A 26,608-nucleotide genomic window follows, 5' to 3' on the forward strand; every position below is an offset into this window, starting at 1 on the left:
AACATTTTTTCTTATCTGATACTTTAATACTGCCCATTTGTCTTTTCAGCTGAAGAATAACTTCCAGTTATTCATATCCAGTCTGAGCTGCTGGCGTGCCTGCTTTCCATATTCTTCCCCAGTATCTGCATGTTACAACGATCAGCTGGAAGTTCAGACCCTGCATCTATTCAGTAAGTAACATTAAATATTTAATATGACTACACTGAGGCCACAGAGCTTGTTTCTGTCCTCGTTACCAAATTGGACAGAATATTTGGTTTCAGCAGGCAGCAAGGATTAACTCTGCATTTTGTCACCTTTGTCAGTGTTTACCAACATGACCAGTGATATTATAATCTCTCATATACCAGGGAGACCAAATATAAAACTACTTAGCTCTTCTTAGAGAGGGGTTTCTCTCACTGCTCGTGTACATGAACAAGTGTCTTGTGCCTCAGGAAGAATGTCAGTGGTTTGAGTGGATGAGCTGGGCTGGATGTGTATGATTCATTTAAGGGAGAGAGAATGTCAGCAGAGTTGGGGGAAATGCAGCAGCCGCCTTCACTGAATATTGGGATATTCAGTATTAAGGGGCTCAAGATGCTGTGTGTGGTGTCGGCACTGTCGCCATCAAGAGTGTCATGGTAAGTGTCCTCCCTCCTCCATCTGTGGGAGAACTCATTTACCAGGTATCGCATGCAAAGTCTGTGACTCCACAGTGTCTCGGAGAGAACCAAATCAGTGTTCTCCAGAAAAAACATGGGAGCTGCAGAGGGTTCAAGGATGTGTGAGCGAGCTGAAGTGTTTGTGGCTGAGGAGGACCGGGAAGTTGCTCCCTGAGAAAAGGAAGTGCCTGTCTTTGTGTATGCAGATTCGCTGCAGGATCTGCTAATCAAAATGCCCTCCCATTAGGAGCTCTTTGTAATACTCTCGTAGTGATCACCTATGTTTTGTCACAGCAGAGATGACAAAATATTTGTGAATTTGGCATGAGGCCAAGGGAGGGCTGCTGCTGCTGGTTCTCCCTTCTAGGTGGACATCTGCCTAGTCTCAGGTTCCCTGTGCCATGCTCAGAATAAGCATACTGCTGTTTTCATCTCTCTCGTTGGCAGTTACAGAGAGCAAACTCCTGTGCTGGGGAGAGGAACTGGAGTATTAACAGGTTGATGTACTAATCGCTTTGCATGCAGCGGAACACAATAGCTTGAGAAACTGTATTACTGAGCCACGGAAAGTGGTGTTACTGGTTTGCTCTGGGCTGTTTAGTAAAGTCAGAACAACATTATCTATCCTGGGCTTTTGGAAAGCACCTTTGTGTCCCTGTGCAGCTGGAGGAAGAGGGACTTGAGATCGATTTCACAGCTGTTGTCAGCACAGGGCAGGCAGGACACGCAGTGCAGGCGGTGTGCTGGGCTCTGGGCAGCTGGCAGCTCCACTGCCACCAGCAGCAGCCCGGAGAGTCAGGTGCTAATGCAGAGGTTGTGGAACGAGGCTCCGCACCTGCACCCACCATCAGGAGCATGGCTATGAACCCTTCCACCCACACCTCATCCTCCAGATCGCAAAGGCCAAGTGTTTGGGGCTGTAATCATCTGCACTTGCGGAGTTGCACTTGGGATCTATTGTAAGCGTGCAACCGAAATGTATTTTAAAAATGTGTCAGTCATTAGAGTCTAAAAATTAATCTGAGCCCACACAGGGAGCAAGTGCATAAGAGTGAATCAGAGTAACATCTTGATTAAAGGCAGTATCTTGGAGAGTGAAGTTACTGCATTTTACAAGAGGAGGTGCAAGTAAAACAAAAATTTAATATTTCTGTGAAGGGGGAGAGGAGGCATGGAGAGGGGCTACGAAACGATTCTGTAAAGTGCTGATGTTCACAATTCTCTCACAAAAAGGAAAACAAATTTAAACAAATTAGCCTAGCCAATAAACCAGAATGTTGTGTTTAATTCTAGGCAATTATTTGACATCTAGGGTTATAATGGAGAAAGATTATCAGAATGTATAGGAGTGTATGAGTAATGTATAATATATCAGAGAATATATAAGAGTAGTCAAGAGAAAAAATTATAAAGCATTCATGCATTTCTGTGTGCAGAAGCAGTAAAACCTGAAGTTGTAACACTGGCAAATGGAAATGCTGTTGGCTTTGGTCATTAAGAGAGAACTTGGAGAATCTGGAAAAGTCCTGGGCAAATCATTGGAGAAATCCTGTTGTCATGTGAAAACTTACAAGGCTGAAAAAAGGCAGCTGCTATCTTAAAGGCAAAAGACGCATGCTTTATAACCACCACCGTTAGGAGTGTCCTGCGGTCAAGCGAATAATGGAAATTAGCAGGTCAGGCACGTTTCGTGCAGCTGATCTGTCAACCATCAGGCAAAGGTCACTGCTAAGGTCCCACAAAGGTCCCGCACTTGTCTAGAAATTTCATAAGTTGCCTAATTCTTTCTGATGATGGTGTTAGTCACATGCCGCAAAAACCCTCCCAGTGGCCTCCTGACAACAGTTGGACTATGTACGGGATTTGTGTAATAACCAGCTACATACACTTAGAAGGAGCTGTGTGCTGGTAAAATGTACAAAATGAGCAGTTCTTTGTGCAGAATGCCTCTGCAGTAAAAGCTTGTGCACTAGCGATGAGTGAAAACCTCTCTCGGCTCTCTGTGGACATTGTAGTGAGTTTTAAACTGAACCCACTCTAGTGCTATTTATGACCTTCTTTATCTATTTCCCATTAATTTTTATGTGAGTGATTGATGTGAATGCAGAAACAATGAGGAGCAAACACTACAGTGTGGTTAATGCAGAGGTTTCAAGCTCATTTGAATCCGCTACCCTGACGGGAACACCACCAGATGAATCCTCAGGGAAAATCTCACTGGAGATCAGTGGGCGTCCTGCAATGAACCTCCCAGTGCTTGTGGATGCCAGGGCCTGTCTGCATCCGCCGATGCGACGAGCCGCCCTGACGGGCAGTCCGGGGTCTAACCCTCTCCAGCGCTGCCAAGGGTGGCAGATGAGATGGGAAGAGACGAGGTAAGACAGGATGACCCAGGGGAGCGCTCCTGGAGGCACGCTCTCCCACCATGGGACATCGTGTTCAAAGCAAATACCCACATGGCTCACGAGGCAACAGAATCCACATCCAGACACTTTCTGAATTCCAGCAATGCGGTTTGATAGTTGAGATGTGCATTTTAGCATACAACTAATAAATTACTAATTAAAACAAACAAGAAACAGTCAGCTAATCAAAACTCCTCGTTGCTGTATGGCAAAAATCCCTGGCAGCCTCCAAGACAGGAGTCACCCAGCCCTGGGTGTCAACAGGCACCTAGTGACTCAGCTGAGGATTAGGGAGAAGCAGGGAATTCAGGGCGATTACTCATCTAGTTGTCAAACACCACATTCCCCTTCCTTCTCTTACTTTTGTTGCTATGAGGCATTTATCACATCCAGTCGTTATCGCTGGCGCGAATAGCAGGACAGGCTCTGGTATGCAAATAAACGTGCTGCGTTCCCTAGCGCTGCCTTGCAAGGGAAGCAACGGAAAAGAAGAGCCCCTTCTTCCCGGGCACAGGACTGCATGTGTCACGCGGGAGGGAAAGGGAAGAGCAGACAAAGCATCTGACACTACTGTGGCAGCTGAGGTTTGCTCCTCTGCTGTGACACCTTTTGAGGAGCTTTTGAGGTATTTTCACCTGCATCCAGGCTGCTGAGATGAGAGCATCTGAGAAAAGTGGAAGCCTTGCAAATACTTGTTTATGTTGCTGTCTGAAGAGTTAGTGCAGAAGTGACTAAATGCTGGGAGTCTCCGAAGGCAGAACGGTTCCCCTGTGACTGAGGGTGCCAGGCCTTTAACTTGAACCACAGACTTCAGAAATAGGAGGAATATTACAGGGGAAGAGCAATTCATGGGCTAGAATTTGCCTGTTCAGTATTTTGGTTGGGAAATGTTGCGTGCTAATGCTTGTGGTAAGAACAGCCCCCAGTTTGAGGATAATTTACAACCAGGAAAAAGGCCTATGAATGATTCAGCAAGAATTAGCTCTGTTCCCCACACAGTCCCATTAATGTGTATTAGCGCGAAAGTCATCAGCTACAGAGCTGAGAGGCTATTTCAGTCTCTATGGCCCATTACATCACTGGCACTTCTATCTAGACTGCTGATGGTAGGTTCAGTTATTATGGTGACATTGTGGTATGGCTCTTTCATATGAAGAACAGTATATAGTGACACTCTGTGTAGTGTTTTACATATGGTAAGTGATGGCAGGATGTCCTATAGAGAGAAAAGGTTGGTTAATTAAGCTACATGTTAGTCAATGATATGAATCAAGAACAAAACAGGATGTTTGTCTTGTCTCTTTTATTACCTGACTTCATCCATATAACTGCAACAGCTGGCTTACTCACAATCTTTAATGACAAACTGAGGGGCAAAGATACTTTGGTCACATAGGCTCTGGAGCAGAAGAGCACCTTGAGCCCACGCAGCCTAAACCCTAAGGTAGTATTTTAATCAGTGGATCATTTTCCTGCATGTTTGTACTGCAGGAATGTAGTTTCACACCATTTGCAACAGATGAGTTTTAAGCTGTCATGGTAGAAGACAATATAGGTAATAAATCCTTCTGTGAGTCATGAAGGTAGTGTGTCCCTCTCTAAATTTATGTGTTCCTATAGAAGATATCTTTTATCCTCTCTTGAATAGTACTTTCTCTTTCTTAAATGGAATCATCATTTATAAAAAAAAACCCCCTAAATCTGGATTTTTTTTCCACACCTTTTACCCTTGTCTTGGTTCAGATTTAAGTCGTGTCACTGGGGATGTGAATGCAATGTAAAATTCAGTGTTAACAGATCATAGCCATGAGTTGTTGGAAAGGTCATTTTCTATGGGGATACAAGGTGAAAGGTGCCCAAAATGTGAATGGTGGGAAAGCTTTTCTGCAGTAAGAACTCGTTACAGAGTTTTATTAGACTACTTTTTGCAGAAGGCTGGTAGGAAATAGAGCTGGATATTCTCCTTGAAGTGATAGAAATATAGCAAAATGTAACAAAAGTGACTTAAATACTACAGGGAAATGCTGGGCTGAATCCATCAAGACTCTCAGTGTCCCAGTCATGATCCAGCAAACCACTTAGGCATCTGCTTTACTGTAAGCACTGTGTAAATCAATGCTGATCTGCTTTGCTGAATTAGGAACAGAGTTCAGCATAGTTCAGGAGTTAGTCTATATGCCCCTATTTTTCATCTTCACGATGGGTTCCTTCCACCCTTCAGTTATCTCCTCTCGAATTGTGAGGGTTTTGGAGCAGAGAATATCTTCTAGCAGCTATTGGTAGCTTCCCAGCAGCCTGGGACCAGGCGAAAAAAAAGAGTAAACTGAGTCACATAATAAATAATGATAGTAAAAAGAGGGTACAGATCTTGATAGAAAACACTACTATGTTTCAGAGCTAGCTGAATCAGTCATGAGCCCTTTCTGATTACAGTATGTCCACAAGTAGAAGGGTTTTTTGCCTTTTGCAAAACAGCATTGAACAGCCGATATGGAGAGGACCATAATGTTCCCTTCTTTTCTTAAACGCTGTTAATGAACCTCTGATCTCCTGTGTCCCATCCAGTGGTTATTTATTAGAGCGTTCTGCCTTGCTTCTTCCATTAGGCATTTAGGTGCCCAGAGTCTGGCAAGATTTCTGAAATGAGCAACTTTCTTTTATATTCAGCTATAAATGACGCTGCTGAATGATGGGTTATGTGGGAAAGGGAAAAACTGTTTCCCCCCCACACACCTGAAATCCACCAGTTACACAGGCTTTATGGAAACACGGTGCCATCGTATGAACAGGAGCTACCCTTGTCTTGAGGCCACAGGCTGGCTCATTTTCCCTTTAGAGAAGGGTTAGCACCAGGTATGCTACCTGCAACATGACGTGTAGCATTGAATATCTTGCTTGACGCAGTTATTTCCACCTCCCATCGCTTACTAAAGACCCTGATGCTGAGATGCAATGCTGTGCGCCTTTGCTCTGCAGAATGCAGGGATGCACTCCGCTGATGAAGGCATGCTCTGAAGTAAGATGTTTTCCAAACTTTCCTTCATTTGAATCAGTGCTAGTACTAGGGTATAGAAAAGTCACTCAGCAGGAGACGCATTTACGTTTACAGCAGCTGCCTGGTCTGTTCACAAAACACAGGTGCCTTGCGAATCCTCAGTGAGTGCCACACTCCCTCTGGTCTGTGTGACCCGAAGCCTAACCGGAGGGTGAGCCATGAGCTCTTCACCTCTTGCAGTTGCCTTTCCTCCCTGGGATGATTTGATCCCTCTGTATCCAGCCCATGCTGCCAGCACACTTGACTCTCCAGTGCAGAATGGACTCTGCACCGCTCCGCCGGTGTCTGGCCACGAGGCAGTCCTCGGTCTCTGTGGACCTCTGGTCAGGCTGCAGGGCTCCGGCAGGGACCGGCTCCCTGAGGAACCGTCCGGCATAAATGTGACTCCGACTTACCAGGAGCCGAAAATGTGGACAGGAGTTGTTCTGGCCATAGATCTGTGTTAGAAACAGCCAAACCCCTTGGGAGGTATCGCTGGAGGTCCTGCTCAGAGCTGAGTGCTACCGTGGTTTTCTGTCGCGTGCCTCTGTTTCCCCTCCCCTGCTCTCTCGCCTAGATTGCGGGCCATGCCTTCTGTTTTACGGTTTTGTTTTGCCCTACCCCACTTTGCAGGGGATCCCACACAGATGAGTTTCTGACTGGGGTACAGAGAACTTGCAATTAGCCCTCCGAGATTAGAGACCAGTTAAGATTCAGTCATTTATAAAGCATTATAGACATACTCCTCAATTGGGGTCTGAGCACTTCTCACTGAGTTTCTGCCCCAAAGCACTGACAAATGGGACTGGGAAATGTCCATAGCAGCACAACGCTTTATGTGGTTTAGGGGCTTGGGTTTGTAGCTAAGACGCTGGAAGATTTGCAAGCAGTGCAGAAACCCTTTGGGCTTGTTGTTCTCTTTCCTCATACAAGTTACTTTAGAGGGAGCCTGGGTAAGTGTATAGGGGCTGCACCGACACATTTCTTTTGCATTTCAACCATACGAAAAAGGTAGATGGAGTGAAAAAATGCTGGTGAATGTGAAAACGTGGCTATCGCACTCCAGATTCCTGTCATGTTCCTTTGCAAGCATGACTGCGCTCTAAGGCTTGAAGGAAAGATTTGAAGAATGACAATGAGGTCATTTTTTCAGATATTCACAGACTGCTTTTCAATGTTTGATGAGCAGCATGGGGCACTTGATGAAAAATGACTGTGGAGTTTTACAGGTTTTTTAATTTGCTTTGATTTTTATTTATTCCAGTCTCATAAGGTGTTTGGAGAGCTTCTCTTGGCTTTCTGAAAGCCTCTCTCCACAAAAACCAGACCGCACGATACGTGCGGTACCAACGTGGAGTCCTGTCCTTGCCTGGCGTCTGAAACCGTGCCGTGAGTGACAGCGTGCAGCGCTCGCGGTAACGCTCCGAGCGTTTAACAGAAGTGACCAGATGCCCTTAGCTTCTCCAGTGGAGAGTTTGTCTCATGTCTTGTCTGCGAGGCAGTAAAAATTCCCTTAGAAGTATGCGTAAAACATTCATGAAGTACAAATGAAGATTTAGGCCCTCCTATCTCGTGCTGGGTAATGATGCATCTACTGGCGTTACGGAGTGCTCCGTGGCCTGGTAATGTGCCTTTTGATACGTAATTTGTAGGACATGCTGTGCTATGAACCAGGTAATCTCCGAGAGTGGGGAATAAGGAGGAGAGAAAGATGGTTGAAGTCAGTCATTGTCTTTGTGCAGTGTAAAAGCAAGTTAAGAGGCTGGTGAGTCGTCAGCTGTGTTGGTTCGGTGTTACCAGAGGAGCAGTGCTCTCCTCCCTGCAAGGCCGCGTTTTGAGAAGAGCTCGCTGCTTCTGGGGGTGGCAGCTTGTCGCAGCGGCTCCGTCCCGGCGGTGCCGGGGGCTGCTGAGCGTGCTGGAAACCTGTCTGAGCGGCATGCTGGGGGCTGCTGGGACCAAGCGGTCCTGGCAAGGGGGCCTGTTTGCCTAGCTGCCTGCCTGCCAGCTGTGCCCCTTCCAAAACGCTGGTCCTCGAGCTCCTCTGCAGTGATCTTCAGTTTCAAAGGTTACTTGGTTCAAAGTCTCCAGGTGATGAACATGCAGTCAGTTACCATGCCTGGCATTTGCAGGCTTTGCTTCCTTTGTCGTTCCTGCTCACACATCATTTAGCCTCGTTCATGTTTCCATGTAATCTAGTCTTCAGTCAAGAGTTTTCCAGGTCCCCTCTGCCTTGAACTGGTACACGTTGGCCGGTTAGGTGACATGCACGCAGGACGTACCTAAGCTGTGACAAAGCTGATACCTCAAGTTGCAGATTCCCTTCCCTTAGTGCTATGAAATGGCGAAATGACCTACTTGGCATCTTCCGAATATTCCTCCTTGCTCCCTGCTGGGTAGATGAATGGATACTCCAAAGCATGGGGCAATTCCTGAGGCGAAGCTAGTCGAGGATGAATGGGTGAGATTGCTGCTTTCTGGACAGCAACAGTATTCCAAGTGAGCATGGGGTTACAAACCCCCACCTCTTCTAGCAAGCCCTCTTTTCCCAACCAAAGACCTAGCATGGGGTTTCTGGGAGGCTGGTCCCTCTCCTGGGAATAGCTACTATCTTAATCTGCCTTCATCCTAGTCCGTTCTCCCCCCTCGCAGCGGCCGGGCATCCACTGCTCTTCACACGTAATAGCATCCTGAGGAGTGCTGCAGTGCGTTTTGTTGTGCGTGAATGTCACACGAGCCACCTACGTCCTGCGCTCGGAAGGGTGGTGCTGGCTGAGAGACTGCCGCAGGCTGACCCCAGAGTGCAAATGTACCCTTCCGCAGGGACCGCGGAAAGCCGTCCTGCTACACCGCTGTGGGAAGTTCCTCTGCCTGTTGTTCAGAAGTCTCTGGGTTTCTTTCATTATACCTGTGTTTTATTCCTGTTGGCAAACACCGGTTTCACACAAAGCGGCATTCATTCCGGAGTCTTAACCTGATCCCTGCTGGGTTCAAAATTGACAAAACTCTACCTGACTATTAGCAAGGTACATAATATAACGGCTAAATATAGAACTGACAAAGGCTCTCCCTGAAATAGCAGCAGCATGGGGATAAAATCAATGTCATTTCTTACACAGCTCCTTGACAGGCATTTGCTGGAAGAATCTTATCTGCCCCTGTCACCGATTCCCAGATACTTCTCGAATCTCGTTATGAAGCACGGAGCCATCAGTGCCTAATGCAGAGAGCAATCGGGTCCTTTGTGCCCAGCCTCCTGCGGAAAGGAGCCCTTGCTCGCCGTCAGGGCTTTCATCTCTGCTTTCCCACGCAAGGTCTCTGCATTTAGGTTTGCAGTGGTGCAATTTGGGCTGATCTTGTTTCTTAAACAATATTGTTTCCTTGTGTACTTCTTGGTAAAGGTGTTTGCTTCTGATCTGATAAGGCGTAGTATCCTTTTGGCATTTCAGAAGAGGTGGGCAGGATGAATTATTCATTTTAAAAGTGTGTGACATTATGATGGAGCTTCAGCAAAGTACATTTAAACATAAAAAATGGGATGAATCAGTTTAAACTCATCTGAGCTTATCATATATCAGATGAAATGACTGATACAAAGGATAAAAAGGAAGAAAAAAAGCTCTTCTCAAACCATTTCTAAATCAGACTCCAAAACCAAACCAAATATGAAAGAGGGTTTATTTTCAGATCTTCTAATGCCAAGAGGTTTAAGGAAAATTGATGAAAATACAGGGTTAAACCCCTCTGTGGTATAGAGTGATACAGCTGTTGGAACTGTGCAGGTTTACATCCCCGAAAGACGTAAAGGGGAAGGTAGGGACAAACCGTTTGGACCACTGAATCTGTGAGGACCTGAGGACACAGAGTCCCGGGGAGAAGTCAGGTACAGAAGATAAGAAAAGGCTGCGGTGAGATCCCAAAGAACAAGGTAGTAAAAGGTGGCAGTAGGGGTCTCATGCAAGTGCTTCAGGATTGTGCTTAGACTTGTGTCCGTTCTGTCTCCTTTATTCTGAAGTGGTGGGTTTTTTTCCTAAAATCCTTCTACAAAGTCTTTCTCTGTATGCTTCAAATAGATAGATCCCTTAACCTAGAAACTGGATGTCTCCAAGCATAAAGCTTTGGGAATAGGTTGTTTAGGCTCAGAATTTGTTACAGGCCTCATTATTTTTATGAAAGTTCTGCGTCTTACGAAGTCTAATTCTGGAGGGAAGACTCCTCTCTGAGCAGTGCTTTAAGTAGAATTTTCACATGTCTTTATGTTTTAAATACTGCTCTTTTGCCAGTCCTTCCTGTGCTTTCTTCCCAGACTTGAGGATGCCACAGGGCTGCTATTATGCTAACAGCCAGCTGGGTGATACAACAGGAGCTTCCTTGTTGAGGCCTTGCGCTCGGGGTTGGCTCCTCGCGTGCTCTCTATAACAGCTCCCCTCTCTTTCAGGAAGGCCAGGTTGTAATTCAGCTGGAGCCTTCCTGCACGTTCTTTCATTTTGATTTCCCATAACACTAAAATACCAAGGCTCTTGTCAAACTGCTCCATCACCTAGACTGCACTGCCCGTACCGGATGAGAAATTGCAGCTCAAACCCTAAGGAGCCATTCTGCTACCTTCAGAAGGTTGTATTCCTGCAGCGCTCCCTTTCTCTCTGTGTGTGAGTTTATAGTCTATCCAAATATTTATGCCATGCCCACTTTTTTACTGTCTGAACACCCGAGTTCTTTCTAGTGTAAAACCGAACTTAAAATCCTTGTCACAGTAATAGGCTTTACTGCAGAAATAACACAGATGCTGCACCAAGTGCTGAAACATGTGCTTTCTGTTTCCTATACAATTAATATAGCTGTTCTGCTTTACCAAATCCCCTGAAAAGACTCTCCTAAAGCTCCGCGATGAGAAGACATAAAACCGAGGGTCTGACCCCTTGCGATCATTAGAATGAGAGGGAATATAAAAAACGGGGAGCTGTCGTGAGCAGTCCCTGCAGAAATCCATCCAGTTCAGCATCCTGTCATTCACAGTGATAAATGTGAATTGCTTCTGAAAAAAGACCTTGAGCAGGCAGTGAGGGGGAAAACTTACCACCAAGGACATTTTTCTTTTAATTCAAAAGAATTATAACCTTTCCTAAATTCACACTGTGTTATTTTGACCATCAGTTCCGGGTTTTGATAAAAATGTCCAGTCTTCCTGAGAAGTAAGCTGAACTCTTATTCTCAACTGGATCTTGTGGCAATGAATACCAAAGGCTAATTATGTGGAGATGTATCCATTGATCAGGTTTTTTTAATTTGTCACTTTAATTTGAAAATTTTCAGACCCCTGTTTTTTTCTTTCTTTAAGACCAATGAGAAATAGATATTCCTTATCTATTGTTCTCTGCCATTCATAACTGATGCACTTTTTAAGAATAAAGAAATATCGCAATCCAATCAGATTTAAACTTTGGTAATTGCACTCTGCCGAGCTAAATTTCCCTGCAATTTCAATTGGATATAGTGTTATTCATTAGGTGAGGTCCTAATCTGTTGTACAGTGTTGCTGTGCAGCAACTGCTACAATTAATCCCCTGGGTCAGGAAACTGATACAGTCCTTCTGTATATTTGTAGTTTGTAAAGTGGTAATGGCTCTTTTTCTAGGAATATTATTTAATATTTAATAACGATAGTACAAATGGACTCTGCATTTTCTACAATTAAACATTTGGAAGAATAGATTGTAAACTCTGGTTTCAGCTATTAAGCTAATACAGTTTTTGAGAGACTTTGCACTCCCAGACATGAACAGAAAAGTAGGATAATATGATTCCTATGAAATTATGCATCACGTCCACATACTGCAGCTGCTAAAAGCATTTATCATAATTAATGTAACCACACTGATTATCAAAGGATGTTTGGCTAATGATTGATTTGTCACTTGTTGTAAAGCCAGGCAGGACTTCGGAGCACAAATTACATTGATTTACTGTAACAGCGTATGCTTTCCAGTGAGTCCATTCCTTAGGAGGAAGCCTGGGACTCTGCTCAGTCCTTGCTCTCTAGGTCCCTCCGAATCACTTCTTTTGCATAAAATAGAATTAGGAGAACTACTGCTAATAATAGATTTGAATGAACGGACAGTATAGCCAGAGGTTCTTCATATCTTACCAGAAAACAAAATTTGTCTGTCCTCTCATTAGAGTGAAAAAGGCGACACCAAATTACGTTCAGCCTGTAACGAGACCTCCAGTAAAATCCCGTAGTCCCCGGGCAGCTTTCCACTATCACCTTCCATTATTGTCTTCCCTATTTTTAGTTGAATTTCCAGGTTTTCCCAAGCCAGTTCTTTTCAGCCATTGAATATTTCTACCATGTAAAAGAAAAGGATTGCTTTATATTATGTTGCCATGGAAACACCTGCTGCCACCCTAGGATACATGGGGATAGAGATGGGAGAGCACAGGGCGAGAAAATGAAATGGTTCAGAGAGCAAAAAGGGAAGGCACAGAAACTCCACGAGGTTTATTTCCTTTGCAAGGTAGCTTGCAGCAGGAAACCCATTTTTTTCCAGATTTATTTGCAGAGTCTAGAACTTAGTTTTAGATCTAGGGAATTTGGCATGCTCTGACGCGGGCAGTAAGGTAAAAATGCTTTCCTGGGTAATTTCCTGAGTCCCCTCCAAAGTGAATATTACATTTTCCATGGAAATCCAGTCCCCACCTGCCTGATGCTTTGCCCCTTTCCTCGGGATGCCTGTGCTCGCTGCGGCACATGTACCGCTCCTGCCCGGCGTGTTGTCTTGGCAACACCTGCTATCTAAAGAGCAGGAGTCAGCAGCCAGGCAGTATTTCCTAGAGTGATACTTTCTTCCTAGACCACTGCTTCAAGGTATTTTTAGAGGGGGGAGGAAATGGGGAGAAGAATTAACATAAGTTATTGCAGTGATTGTGCAGGAGCCAGGGACCATATTTTTGTTTTTGTGCATGTACATGTTACACTACTGATTCCAAAACTGATGTTCGCTTCCTCCTAACAACTTGATCCAGGGCTTACTCAAGTCAACAGGAGTCTTTCTGTTTTTTTCAGCAATCTTTGGCTCAAGCATTATCATAAAAGCTTTTGGATCAAAGCACACATTGTGCGGAAAGTCAGACAGGTATGAAGAACATCTGTTGTGTTGAGTCATTTGAGTTTGTGCCATCGTTTAGATCACTTGTGGATAAGCTTTCAGCCTTCTTCTGTGTATATACAGGTTTAAACTAAACTAAATATCTGTGTCTCTAATTTTAAGCAGAGGGAAAAGTATTACCACTCTCTATGCTTCTCTAGCATCGTGGAATTTGCAGAGCTTGTTTCTAAGAGCTGAAGACAGGGCACAGGGTTTAAGGACTGCTCCGAGTTGACTGACTCGGCGATTCAGTACTTCTACAGCCTTTGCAGGACGCTGAAATGTCAGTAAAGAGATGAAAAGCCACTGGATGATTGTTAGGGGTATATCCACAGCGGATGGATGGATGGGTGGCAGCTGACATAAATGACTTCCAGTGGCTACAAGTCTCAGCTCTCTTGAGACCCGATACACTCTCCACCTCTAGAGAGATCTTTAGAAATATCTAAGATTGTGTCCTGGTGGTTTCAGAGTTTTCTGTTCACTTAGCATATTCAGAAACTCAAACTGGCACTTCTCAGGGAGAAGTACAGAGCTGCTATTAGATAAAGGCCGGAGTGGGATGAAGACATAGAAATGTCTCTCAGGTTGGGCCAACTGCTTTGGGAAGCTGTATTGGTGCTTGCTGACAAGAGTGGTACTTACATATGATGGAGCCAGAGAAGCCTTTTCTATCACAGTGCTTGGCTATCCAGTTCTGTTGCTCCAAGTTAGCAAGACCTCTGGATAGCTCTAAAATGCAGTTATCCACAGAAAATGAAATCCTTCTGGGAGCTGAGTTTGGAAGGTGACTCTTTGTCCCACCCAAATCATTTTTAGGAATTATCTGCTAAGAGTTCAGAAAAGTTTTGCAAGAAGTTGAGCACTGAGTATAAATTTCATGACTTCTCCCTGTATTTCCTGGTCATTTGTTACCCTGCTTTGATCCCGTCTGGTGTTATATTTTCCCCATCACTAGGTTTGCTTCTCCGCTGGGAACCTGAAATTGCATGTTCAACTATAGGGTTCAATTTGCCTTTTATGCCTCCTGCAAATCTTATTAAGTTCTGTTGTGCTAAATGGGAGAAGCATGCAGTTAAGTCTGTGGCTTTCAAAATGCATTAGACTTCTTTTCAAGTATTCAAACTGTAAATGGATTTTGTGATTTGGGGATGTAGCAGTGTGTTTACAATTTTGGTTAGATAAGAGGACGCTGAGATGGCCTTTAGCATTGATTTGGTGTTACATTTTTCTCAGCTTTAATATAGCCTTAGAGGTTCTTCTAGCATTTTGGTTTACAGAATAAATCAGAAAATGAGTTTTATTTTATTTATCAGTCAGTAATGTGCTTGCTTTTTTGTTCTCCTTACTCTGGTTAGCGCTGAAAATTGTAGACTGGATAATCTCATTAGGTCAGGCTTTCTTCTTGCAAGGTTTCGAATGTAGGATAGTTTGAAAACACAGAGGAAACATGCTTCTCTCACTGTTCTGGTATTTTTCTTTTGAATCCAACTCAAACCAAGCAGTTTACTGCTCCATAAAAATTATACATCAAACCCAAGCCTGACTTTTCAAGTCTGAAAAGAATGCTTCCGTGACTAATGTAGATTAGGTCTCAGGAAAATCTAGGTTCTTTTCCTGAGCTGGTCCCATCATTGTGGTACAAACCTGGGCGGTTTGCTTTATCTTTCCGAGCTGCAGTATCCTCTGTTGTAAACGGAGAGGCTAAAGGTTTTTATTTGTCCTGCAGAGGTGGTTGTAAGGTTATGTTTGTTGTAGAAGCTCTTAAATGAGCTGAAATTCTACAATGAACATTGCTATGAAAGTGAAATGCTTACCCATATGGTGACTGCGCCCGCAGCAGCAAAAAGTGTAAGAGTCTCGTGGGTGAATATGCGATATCTGTATGTATTGATCCTTTGAGGTGAACACAGAGCCCTGGGGCTGCTCTTGCCAGACAGAGGGCCCGCAGAAACAGGCCTTGAGTTTTGACTTTTTCAAGCACCTTCACTATTAAGATCTAAATTTAATTCTAGTTATGATTACTTTGAGAGTGATGCCAAGTCCTATATCACTTGACCTACTTTAAAACTGTATGGAGAAATGTATCCACCAAACTGACCTTCTTTTTGTCATTTCACATCTCAGGCCACTGTAGGAAACTTGGTCTTAGTTCCTCAGCAGGGAGGGAGGGAGGGATGGGGGTATGCATGGTAATTTGCAGGTGGCAGGATACATATTCTCGCTGATTAACACAGGACACACGTGCTTGAGAGATGGTGAATCTCCTATTTTTTCTATCAATCTATCTGTTGATCTGATACAGAAGATCCTTGATATACCAATGTTTTTGTGCTGGTATAACTCTATAGGTATGAGGATGGTATGAAGCTGGACTAATGCAATATGCATCAGGTCTGATGTTTTATAACAGATGTGTGAGGCCAGGAAAGAGGGGCAAGATACGAGCCTTGCAATAGGAAACAGGTTCAATGCTTGGCTTCTTACTCGGGAGAGGGTGAAATATTTGGGCTGTTCCTTGTATAGCTGGGTGCCTTCTAGACCTCGTGTTTGCCAGCGTTCAGGACACACCGACAATGCAGACTTCCATGTAACGCAGAGATCCCTGAGCAGGTTTGGAGCCGGCAAGCTGGGAGGTACCAGGAGCAGCCTGGCTGGAACAGCACAGAGCTCAGTTTAGATTCATTTAACCCGCTGAAAAGCTGCGTGCTGGGCTTTGTGCTGTAATGCCTTCACTGCTTTCAAAACCTAAGCTAGGTTGCTGCAAGCTAAATATGCAGGCACCCTACCTCTCTTCCCGTCACTAAGCTGATATTTAAAGAGGTTGTAGGTAGGAATAAATCACATTACGCTCAGTTTAAGACTCCCCCTTTTGCCCCTACAAAGCCAGAATAGTATAAAGGCGCATCAGTAAAGGACAGTCTTGCCCTTTTCCCGAGTCCGTTTTTAACAAGAGTCTCAGCCTTTGCAAGGGACCTTATGTAGTAACAGCTTTGTCGGTCTGTGTTTTAACTAAGTCACTTGCACCCAGGAGCCAGCCAAGGCCTCTCCGGTGAAAGCCAGCCTCGCGCAGCCGGCAGCGGGAGCGAGCCGGGGACACGTCCCCCACGGGAGCCGGTGGCACTTGGGGGTGACCGCGCCAGCACCGGTGCTTTGCGCAGGGTTTCACACAGCCGGGGTGTTCGAACCTCTTCCCTCGGCTGCTTTTGGAGGCCAGCATGTGAACAGAAATGTTCCTTACTGGGGTTGTTGCAGTACCGCAAGTTACAGATGCCTTACATCCGTCTCCGAAATCGTCAGGCGTGGATCTGTGTTGGACAGGGAGGCTCCCAGACTGGCTGTGCTCGTTATTACACTGGCCTGATCCTCGTTAGACTTCCCCTGATTTCACTGGAAGGTTTACTCGATAGGTAACGCACTTTTGCCTGGCTAGCAAAGATTTGGGGTGATTTTGGATGCCTGACTTCATCAAAGCGGTGTGAGCTGAGGACAGGCTGAGCAGACCCTCCCCGTCCCAGGCAGCTTCCGCTTGGGCATCGGGAAGCAGAAGGAAGCAAAACTCCTCCTGTGCAATCCGTCGGAGGTAGTATCTGGAGAAAGCTTGGACACTCCCTCTCTTTAAATTCCACGTGTAATTATAGATAAGGAAAAACTCCTAGGCCTGTGCAATACAAAGAATTGGGCTGGATTGAAATGCATACACACAAGCATGAGATGTCTTGTGCTTAGTTCCCAGGAAGGGGTATCTTTTGACTTCAGAAAAAAGAAGGCTGGAGAACGGGGTGTTACCTGCAGAAAAAGCACATTTCCTGAAGTTTTATCTTTTTTCCGTAACACTGAGAGAACATTGCTATTCCATCACAGCAAAGGACATATTGACCTAGTGGCTGTAATGTATTCTCCCAGACCTGCTCTCAAATCCCTTTTCTGTGTCTAAAGTACAAGTGACTAGCTCAGCTGCTTAGCCCAATCAGAGGGAAAAATGTTAAATTTAAAGCAGCACTTAGCTTCTCAAGCCAGGAAAACATCCATGTTTTATTCATAGAAGAAAAATAGTCAACATGTTCTGGTTTCCTGGATACAACTGTGAGTCTATAAATAGCTGTGCAATGACACAGCAAACTGGCATGTGGACTGCAAACAGTGTCCCAGCAGCCTGGCAGCAGCGCGCTCTCCCCGTGCCGAGGACACAGAGAATTCCTCGGGTTTTGTCCTACCTGGCTCATTGCTCGAAAACAGACGTGAAGCCAGCTCCAGAGGCCGGAGCCAGCTCCAGTGACCGCTGCAGGGTCAGCATCCGCAAGGTGCGGGCGCCAAGGCTTGTGTTCTCCTCCTCCAGAACGATGGCAAGGGGCCCTGCCCGTCCCTGAGCTCGCTCCCTCTCCCGCTGCTGGCCCGCCTGCCCTGCTGGGTCCTGGCTGCAGCAGTCAAGCCTCAGGGTTTGGTTCAAGATCAGCCTCTGAGATAGACGAGTCCATCTGAAGGGCTTTTCTTGCACACGCGCAGACAGGTGCGGGTGTGTTTGAAAGAAGAAAGCCTAAAACAGTGGGTAGAGCGGGGACAACATACCCCCGGGAAGCAGAAAATACGTGCTTGGCTGCGTGATGACGTTCTGTCTGATATATACTCAGCGGTAATTCTCGCTGTAGCTCGCATGGGCTAGATCCTCATTTAATGTAAACTGAGGTGAGTGGAGCTATAGTAATTTACTCCAGACAGGGCTAAATACCTGGGAGATTTGTCTAGAATTTCTCACATGTGCCTCAGCCATATTTTAATACTGCTTTAGCAGCTCAACAGGCATAGCTGGCATAATGAATTCATCATGCATCTACGTGATTTATATACCTACGTTGATATATATCTTCACCCTCCTATTTTCCAATGCATTTATCATCCTCACATGGTCATTTCTTTCCACTCTGCAATTCTTACTGACTTCCAGTTCTTTGGCTGCTTCTGAGAATTTCTCAGGAACTTTACGTGGTACCTTTCTGGGAACAGCTCCTCTTGAAGGAACATGGGTAGGAGAGAGACTCCAGACTAACGCTGCCTTCTGGGGGTTGCAACTAAGGGGCGAAGCGGGACCTCAGTGTTTTGTTTATTCTTCCTCCTAGTGCGTTTGCAGGAGACAGCCACTCCTTTATGGGTGCGTGTTGAAAGAGAATCTGGGAAACTTGGGAAAAGTATAAATGGATATGAATGTCGAGTCATACCCAAGTTGCAGTGCAATAACTGAGACTTGCTTATTTTTCTCTGGTTTTAAGTGCCGCACATGCAAACTCACCCATTGCTGTTATGTGTTAATGTGTCACAGCATGGCTCTGCTGCGGCTAAGGTTTGGTACTGGCCACAAAATGGATTTGGTTATACCAGCTTCAGGTATTTCTTAAATACATTCCTACCACCCTGCCCCCTTTCTTCAAACCTCCACCGCTTAAATACCTCAGCCATAATATTTAAGCCATGCAAGAGCATCCATGAACTTAACAGGGATTTAGAATTTAATTTAGAAAGCTAGTAAATAGAGACAAATGTTGTTGTGCTAAAGACACAGAAACAGAACAAGGGCTGATCCCAGCTCAGTACCAAAAGGCTGTTGAAACTCTGGTTAGATTTTTTTCTCTACTTCATTAGGAATTTTCACACGCTGCGTTTTCATATCTGCTCACAGAAGAGTCACTCCTGGAACAGAGGAGCATTCATGCTTGGTGCTCTCTGGCTAAACAGTGCAGGATTCAGCTCCGGAGCTGTGTAGATCAATACATGGAAGACTTTATGAAGCGCTATTAGTGCATCGTTTGAGTGCGGCACAAATACAAAGATAGCTCTGTGTTGTATTTGTGCTCATGAGACTGTTAATGAGCTTTTCCCTTTCCCCTGCCTTTAGTATTTATTAGACCAGGATAACATAGATTTAGGATGCTCTGATAATTTAGTCAACCAGGAACCAGCCTGCCATGCAGAGAATCACACTGCTTTAGTTCCAGGCATGAATAGGTCTTTAAAAGGTTATGTGTGCTTGCAGTAAGTGAAGAAACACCACGTGCAGAACGGACAGATCCTTACGATGCAAAAAGCACAGCTACAGCCGCCTCCGAACCGATGCAGGAGTCCCGAGGCCCAGCAGGCTCGCGCGGTTGTCGGGACTAGCCGGGGAGAGGCCGGGTCCAGGCTGCGCCTCTAGGGGCTGGGTGCTGCCCCCCTTCCCTCCCAGGCTGTCCTAAGCCTTTCACGGCAGGGCTTCTCTCGCTAGCTGCAGATTAAAGCCCTTCTAGGGGAATATCCAGAAGAGATTTGAGATGAGGTGCGAGGTCTGTGTGCGCGCTGCAATCAGAGCACCTGCCTCTTCTCTAATTGCTGTGATGCACACTGAGTACTAGAAAGTTGTACAGCTTATTTTTAAATTGTGAGGGAGTTATGTAAGGTGGATCATGCTAAGGGTTTATTTTATTTTTAATGACTACATTTAAAAATGCAGGCAGAAGCATAGAGGGACTTTTAATTACTAGGCTTAAACTTTCAGGTGAAACTTAAGAAAAAAAATGTCTTTTTTATATGCTTTCGAGAATGTCTTTGCAAAGCAAAGCAAAGAGCAGGCTGCAAGGTTGTGCTGAGATAAGGCAGAGCTTCAGCTTGAGCGTGAACTGCAAAAGCACAACCCTATTTCACAATATCATATACTTCACTGACAATGCAAGCATCTTTCATTCTCCACTGCAGAAACTGGCTCTAACATGACTGCTTTAATTTCCTTGGGGAGTGAACGATATCACTTTCTATAACTTTCTCTGTCTAGCTCCTGAAAGAAGCAGTGCTGTCTTGGGCAGCTTTACCAGGCCAGGGCTAAGCTGAAGAGCAGAGTACAGCAAAGCGGATGCTTAAACCAGTCTGCGTGGTAACCTGCTTAGATATGCGCTTGGCTTAAGGCAGTCGGATTTGAGTTCCTGCCTAAATGAAATATGTGCTTGAGGGCTTTGTTGACCCGGGATGGGGTACTGAACGGGCACGTTGTTCTCACGAGCAGAGCAATTGTAGCTTTCATAAATACGTGTTTCGCTCAAAAGGAACAACTCTCCTATTTTCCTGAAAAGAGATTTTAGGACTAACAGAAACGTGCTGAAAATATTATTTGATTTTAGTTAAACAGGATGATCTCACCAGGTGCTAGAGGTTTGATCTGAAGTGGAAGTGAGGGAAAAAACCAACTTTTCTTAGGGCGAAGTTCTAGGAAATTTAATAAGCTAGAAGCCAATAAGATGTTTAGATATTTAATGAAGTTCTTAACGTTAGTCAGAGTTCCTAGAGATGGGAATAAGATCATAGCTTAGTCAGAGTTCCTAGAGATGGGAATAAGATCATAGCTGTGGCCTCAAATCAGCACTAAAGAGTTTCTATTCAATGTAGAAATTTAAACGAGTCTGAACGCATAAATAGGGGTGGATTATGTATTAAAAAGAGGTTAACATACTGTAGATTCTTAGAGCATATCCATTTTTCTGCGTGCCTTCTGGAGACAGAATTAGAGACCCTGTAACGAGGATCCATTTTAAATCCTCTGGCCATTTTGAAGTGTCTAGGAGGAAACATGTTTCCTTTCCTTCATGCCAAAAGTGACACCAGAGGAAAACATATTTATACAGAAATAAACACATCATCAGTTCTGCTTTTGTGTTCGCTATCTAATGCTGTAAAGCAGCTCCGAGAGTCCCCAGTGCACAAAGCAAGTTCTTTGTATTCCACCGGCCTATTGTTTGTGTTATTGACTAGTGGAGAGAAGAGAAGGAAAAAGTGCATTTTAATTAGAGTCCTGAGAACTTCATTATTACTGGAGGTCAAACTTTGGCTTGGTTGGATTTCGCTTGCAGAGCGAGTCTGCTCTGGGAATGGATTTGCCCTTTGATCAGGGATGGGGTCGTGACATTTCCCTGCTCTGCTTCGGTGTTCTGCTGAAAGCCAAGTTACATCCTTGCCCACGTTACTAGCGTGTTGCATCTCCTTTCCTTCTGCCTTTGTAATGTGAACAAAAATATGTCCTTTTCCTAGGCCCCTTTCCATGTGAGATCCCCAGTGCAGGCTGCAAGGATCAGCCGGTGCACGCGGGAGGCAGGCGGAGGGCGCTGGGATTTGTCCAAAGTCCTGCGGTGAATCAGCCCTGGGAAGAAGGGCCTCTAGCATCCTTATTGCCATCTCTGCACAGGTCCTTTTCCATTTTTCTGGTAATACAGATTTTGCAAAATACACTGATAAGGACCTGTAAGAACATAAAACCGTGGCTTATCTGATTGCCTTCCCAGATCTCTCAGCCATCAGGCCGTTCTCCCTTGCTCTGCACCTCAGAGAGCTGCAGGCAGCAGCGAGGACTCGCTCAGCACCTCGGCGCCCCGCGTCTCCTCCATCGGTGACAACGTGCATGGTGTGTGCAAGGCAGATGGATGACTGCGTGTGATTACATGAAAATCTCAGTTTCCTCTTACATCAAAGAGTAGCATGATTTTTACGTTTAATTCAAATTAGTGGTGTTCCCATGCTGAAGAAAAATAAGATTTTTGGTTGAAATTTGATTACCAGGTCTCAACCAAAAATCCAAGCTGCTGAAAGGGGAGAGGTAATGCAGCTCTCCTGACACCGCCTTCCCTGTCCCGAGGGCAGCCCAGGAGCGGGGTGAGCTCTTTACCGGGAGCGGGGAGTTCTCCTTCCCGCCCCGTGGCAGATGCCTTGGGCGACTGGCGGAGAAGCGCTCCGCTTTGCTGGAGTCTCCCTGTAAAGGGGAAGCAGCGCAGCCCCGGGGTGGGTGCCGGCAGGTCTGCCTCGTGCGCCTCCGAGCTGCGTGGCTTAGGAGAAGCTAGTCTGCCCTTGTGTGCCTCAGTTTCTCCATGTGCAGAGCGAGTGTCACGGCACTGACACCCTCAGCAAAGCACTTCGAGTCGCGGCGATGAAATGCGAGGTGAAACAGTCCTTTCAGAAAGCAGCAGCTTAAAATACACCCAGAATATTAGATTCTCCTTCGCCAGCTTGTGCCTTTGTTGTGTTCAAGTGACAGCCCTGAAGGGGGGCACAGAAATTTTGCAAGTCTTTGAGGTTGTATTGCCTAAAGGGAACAAAAAAAAATTTCTCCCGTCTAGTTTTATTGAATATAACCAATCAGGCACAATTGATTGCTCTAAAGTATTCCCAAACCTCACGCTTCCCTGAATGGGAGGCTTCAGACACGATAATTGAAGTAATTCAAATCCTCCGTAAGAAACAACCTTATTGTCTCCTGCTGTGGATGTCTTTGTAATTATGAAGATGGAATTGGTTATCTTTCTGCCAGTGGACTCTAATGAAAGAGGTGGCTGTGTAGTTAAATGGGCCAAGAGCCTCCACAACACAGTTCAGATCAATTCCTGGGCAGACAACGGAAAGTATTCCAGTTCGGGGCAGGCAGAGGCTTTTGTGGGGTTTTCTGGAGGCCGTCGCGAGCTGAGGCAGCCCGGCTGGTGCCTCGGGGGCGGCGCGGGTTGTCCCGCAGGAGCCTCCGCGGTGGGAGCATCTGCCGCGGCCCCCTCGGGCTGCTGCTTCCTATCGACAGTAGCTTCGACGGAGTCTGTGAGGCTGTGGTCGGGTTATCGCTCCGCACTGCGGAGGGGACAGGCCTTTTAATGTCCCCAAACGCCCACGTGCAAATCTCCCTAAAATTCGGCTCAAATGCAAGTTACGAAAAGCTGCAGAACCTGTTACCCCCCCCCCCCCCGTATGCTCGGCCTGCTTGAACCGCGTGGAAGCGGCAAGCTGAGGCCAAACGCGTCTCGTCTGACACGTCTTACCAAACGATGAAGCTGAAGGATAAAGAAACCCAGTTTCTTACCCCTCCTTTGGCATAAAGTGCTCATTGTTAATTTAGTTCTGAAGGAGGCTTGATGGATGGTGGCAGGTCGGGCGCTCCGTTATTCTTTCTAATCTGCCTGATATACAAGTTAAAGGAGCTGAGGCAAAAATAAGGAGGTGAGGAATTTCAGAGTTCATTTATGCAGCAATTCCATCATCCATTAAAAATAACCCATTAAATATTGTCCTCTGCTAAATTTAGTAAACGCTCAGGTGTGTCTGCTCTTGTGCCACGCAGAAAGTTTTAATACAGGTTTAATCATGCTGAATGTTAGGGGAAAGAGCTAATTAGATCGCCAAATTTAGAAGGCGGCAGTATATTATATGGGAAGAAATGGGTGATTAGATATTATTCACTGTAGAAGTGACTGGCCCTGAGGAATATCTTTAAGGATATTTCATGACATAATCCCAACTGAAAAGGAGAAAGAGCCTGGCTGAAGGCTCGTGATGGGAGGATGGTGAGAGCACGGGCCGGGCCGGGGCCCCGCTCTGCTCCCGGCAGGCAAACGGGCCGCCCAGGCCTGCGGGTGGTTTTCGGTCACCCCTACGTCCCCTCTGCAGTCCTCATAAATACGGTGGAGGAAAGTAAACTTCTAGAAATCAAATAGTAAAAACGGGCTTTGATTTAATGCCGTCGCGATCTTGTGCAGTTTCTGGAAATAATAGCCTTCATTTATCCCCATAAATTGTTGTTTTACGGCGTTCATAAAATTGTTGATTAGCCGTATACAAATGGACCCGTTCTCAGCGTTTTTCAGTGTTACGCTTCACATGCAAAAGCAGATTTAGAAAGGGAAAAGGGGGGCTATTCTCTTTAAATAAGAAATAAAGGCTATTTCTTAACATGATGCAATGAAAAATAATCTCGGTAACGATGACTTGGCGGGGCTTTAGTCACCGCAGAGCCTCAGCCCCGTACCACGTCGGGCGCGCGGAAGGTAGGGGCGAGCTGCCTGCTCGTAGCAGCTGGTTTTGTTGTTGGGTTTTCCGGTTCTGCTCGCGTTTTTGTGCGTGCCGCGGAGCCGTTCGGGAGCCGTGGGGCCGGGAGAGCTAAATCCCTCCAATAGAAAGTGATCCATTTAAGTCCCCTTGTCCTTCCATTGCCCGTTATGGAATCAGTCCCTATACAAAACTGGGTATTTACCGAAAGCATTTCAACTCTATTTACGAATAGAGGGAAAAATTAGTTTACTTAGAAATACTATGACTGGTTTTAAAATGCCGATACCAACAATAATAGAAGCCGCTAAGCACGTGGCGTTATACCTGTGCCTTCGCTGCCGTGGTCCCCCGGCACGGTGCTGCGTGAAATACAGCCGTGGTGTTTAGGGTTGGCTGGGTGCTTTGCGCCGTATATGTTAACTATTATCAGAAGAATAAATCATGAGCTTGTTTTATACTAACGCACACATTATTTTTCTCCCTTCTAAAGCAAATTCCTATTTCATCCTTCCGAAGAGGTTCATTTAATAGCGTGTGAAATGAAATGTCAACAAGAATTAGAACAAACGGCGCTGAAATACCCCGGAGACGCCAAGTTTCTGCGGGGAGACGTCGCGGGGGCCCCGGGGGCCGCGGGCTCAGGTGGTGCTCGGCAGCCGCCCGCGCAGGCCGGCCTTTGCCGCGGGGGCCCCGCTTCCCGGGGGAGCCGCGTTTCGAGGCTGCGGCCGGCCGTTCCCGCTGGCTGCAAACGCGGGGCTCTCCCTGCGCTTCCCTTTCACTGCCGCGCTCCCTTGTCTCCCTGGAGTTCCTACGTTACGGCCTCATCCTGCAGCTTCGGCGCGCTGCAGGTGACAGGCGAGCCCCAAACGTGCCCAGAGACCTGCGGAGCCCCGTGCAGGATGGGTCCCTCCCCAGAGAGCACGCGCCCAAGCAGCACCGTTAAGGAAGTTGCTGCCCTTGGGGCTGTTGCTTTTATTAGCCATAAAATCCGTTGCTTATGAGAATTTCAGAAATGCCATGAAAACATAAATGTGAGGTACATAAATAAATCTTTCTGACAAAATTATTTGCTAGATTCATTACTATGGAAATAAATTTAAAATGTGGCTTTTCAGAGCTGTTGGAAGCCGTAACTTTCTAGAGCTGTTGTGTGCCTCTCTGGTGTGTGAACACCAAAATTTGTGGGTTTTGAGGAATTTGAGGGAATGCTTTTCAGAGGCTGCTTGTTTTGAAAGTAATTCCAGTGAAACAAAGGCCACTGGATAATTAGAAACTCTCTGTTGTGCCCGACGGCTCCATTAGCTGCCGTCAGGACTGGGCCCGGCATCCTCGGGTGCTCTTCGCCGCTTGTAGCCCATTTACATTCAGTGCCGAGGTTGCAGACCTATTATAGTCATGTTCCTCACTTCATAAAGCCCAATTAATGGAATGTGAGGATGCAGTTAAAAGTCCTTTTTTTCCAAGCGAAGTTTATACTGCGGTATGAATTCCTGGAGCACACGGTATGAAATTGTTCTCAAAGAAAGACTAAGGCATCCACTGTGTGTTTGTTTTTCTTGACCCCTGTAGAATTTTGTGGGTTTCTCTAAAAAGATGGAAACAACATTGTAGTCTCGGTAGACCATTTATAACCCCTTAATGTTTTTTCGCCTCCGCTTTTCAAAGGGTCGTGGAAGTAGAAGTACGGAGCAGAGCTGTGATGTGGAGAGTAATGATAGGTATCAGAACTGCCTGTATTGTCAGAGGAGTTTCCTTCTGTGGTGCTGTTACAGTGCTTAGCAAGAAAGCTGTAGCTGGGGAAGTGCTGGACTGATTCTCTCAACGAATGGCAGAAAAGGTGACTTGGATTCTCCATCTGTAAGATGGAGATGTCAGTGTTTATTTAGGAAGGCAGTGAACTTTAATAAATGTTTGTAACGTATTCTGACAGTCTTCATGAAGCTGCAGAAATGTCATTAAAACGCAATACAGTTCAGTTATTTATCTTGTTACTAATCCGGTGACCGCATGGGGAGGTTTCTTTGCTGCAGTAAGAAACCTGTTGCTATTATATTCAGTGACAAAAGCAATAGGAGTGTGCAGCGAAGTTCCCCTTGCCAGAGCATGTTGAGCAGCTCTGCAAATGGCACATGTGTGTCTGACATCTGTAATTAAACTGATTGACCTTTCCGTGTACAGACTGGAGGGGAGAAGAAAAAGTACTTGAGAAGATGGATTGAGGAGTGAATGAGATGCCAAAGTAAATCTCATTTACCCATCCCAGGTGTCAATAGTGAGCTGGGAGAACATTAGTCTCCGAAATCATCTCACGTCACTGGTCCCGGAGACCAGCTGTTCGCTCCGCAGAGCCGTCACAGGGTTACAGGCTCGGCAGGGCCACGGCTGCTGGAGCGCTTGTTGTGAGACGTCTTTGCACTCGGGTCACCTTCCCTGGCTGCCGCACAGACATTTCCCCCCTTTTAAAAACAGTCACTGAAGAGAAGCACAAAACCACAGTTCTGGTGAGGGAGAGAAAAGCAGTGTGTGGCTCGGAGGGAAAATACAGCGTTTCGGGAGGATGGCGCG

At 45.8% G+C, this 26,608-nt stretch overlaps 2 protein-coding genes across 2 annotated transcripts in view; one reads left to right on the forward strand and one right to left on the reverse strand.

Moving 5' to 3' along the window:
- Positions 1-26,608, forward strand: part of LOC112990137 (uncharacterized) — a 265,179-nt gene that overhangs the window by 93,816 nt on the left and 144,755 nt on the right. Inside the window, exon 3 of the mRNA XM_026111677.2 lies at positions 50-173. The gene's annotated coding sequence lies outside the window, so the exon portion shown is untranslated. The remainder of the gene's footprint in view (positions 1-49; positions 174-26,608) is intronic.
- KCND3 (potassium voltage-gated channel subfamily D member 3) overlaps positions 1-26,608 on the reverse strand; it is a 140,352-nt gene that overhangs the window by 86,302 nt on the left and 27,442 nt on the right. The window lies entirely within an intron of this gene.

Source organism: Dromaius novaehollandiae, chromosome 27, assembly GCF_036370855.1.
Source record: "Dromaius novaehollandiae isolate bDroNov1 chromosome 27, bDroNov1.hap1, whole genome shotgun sequence".
Taxonomy (NCBI): Eukaryota; Metazoa; Chordata; class Aves; order Casuariiformes; family Dromaiidae; genus Dromaius; species Dromaius novaehollandiae.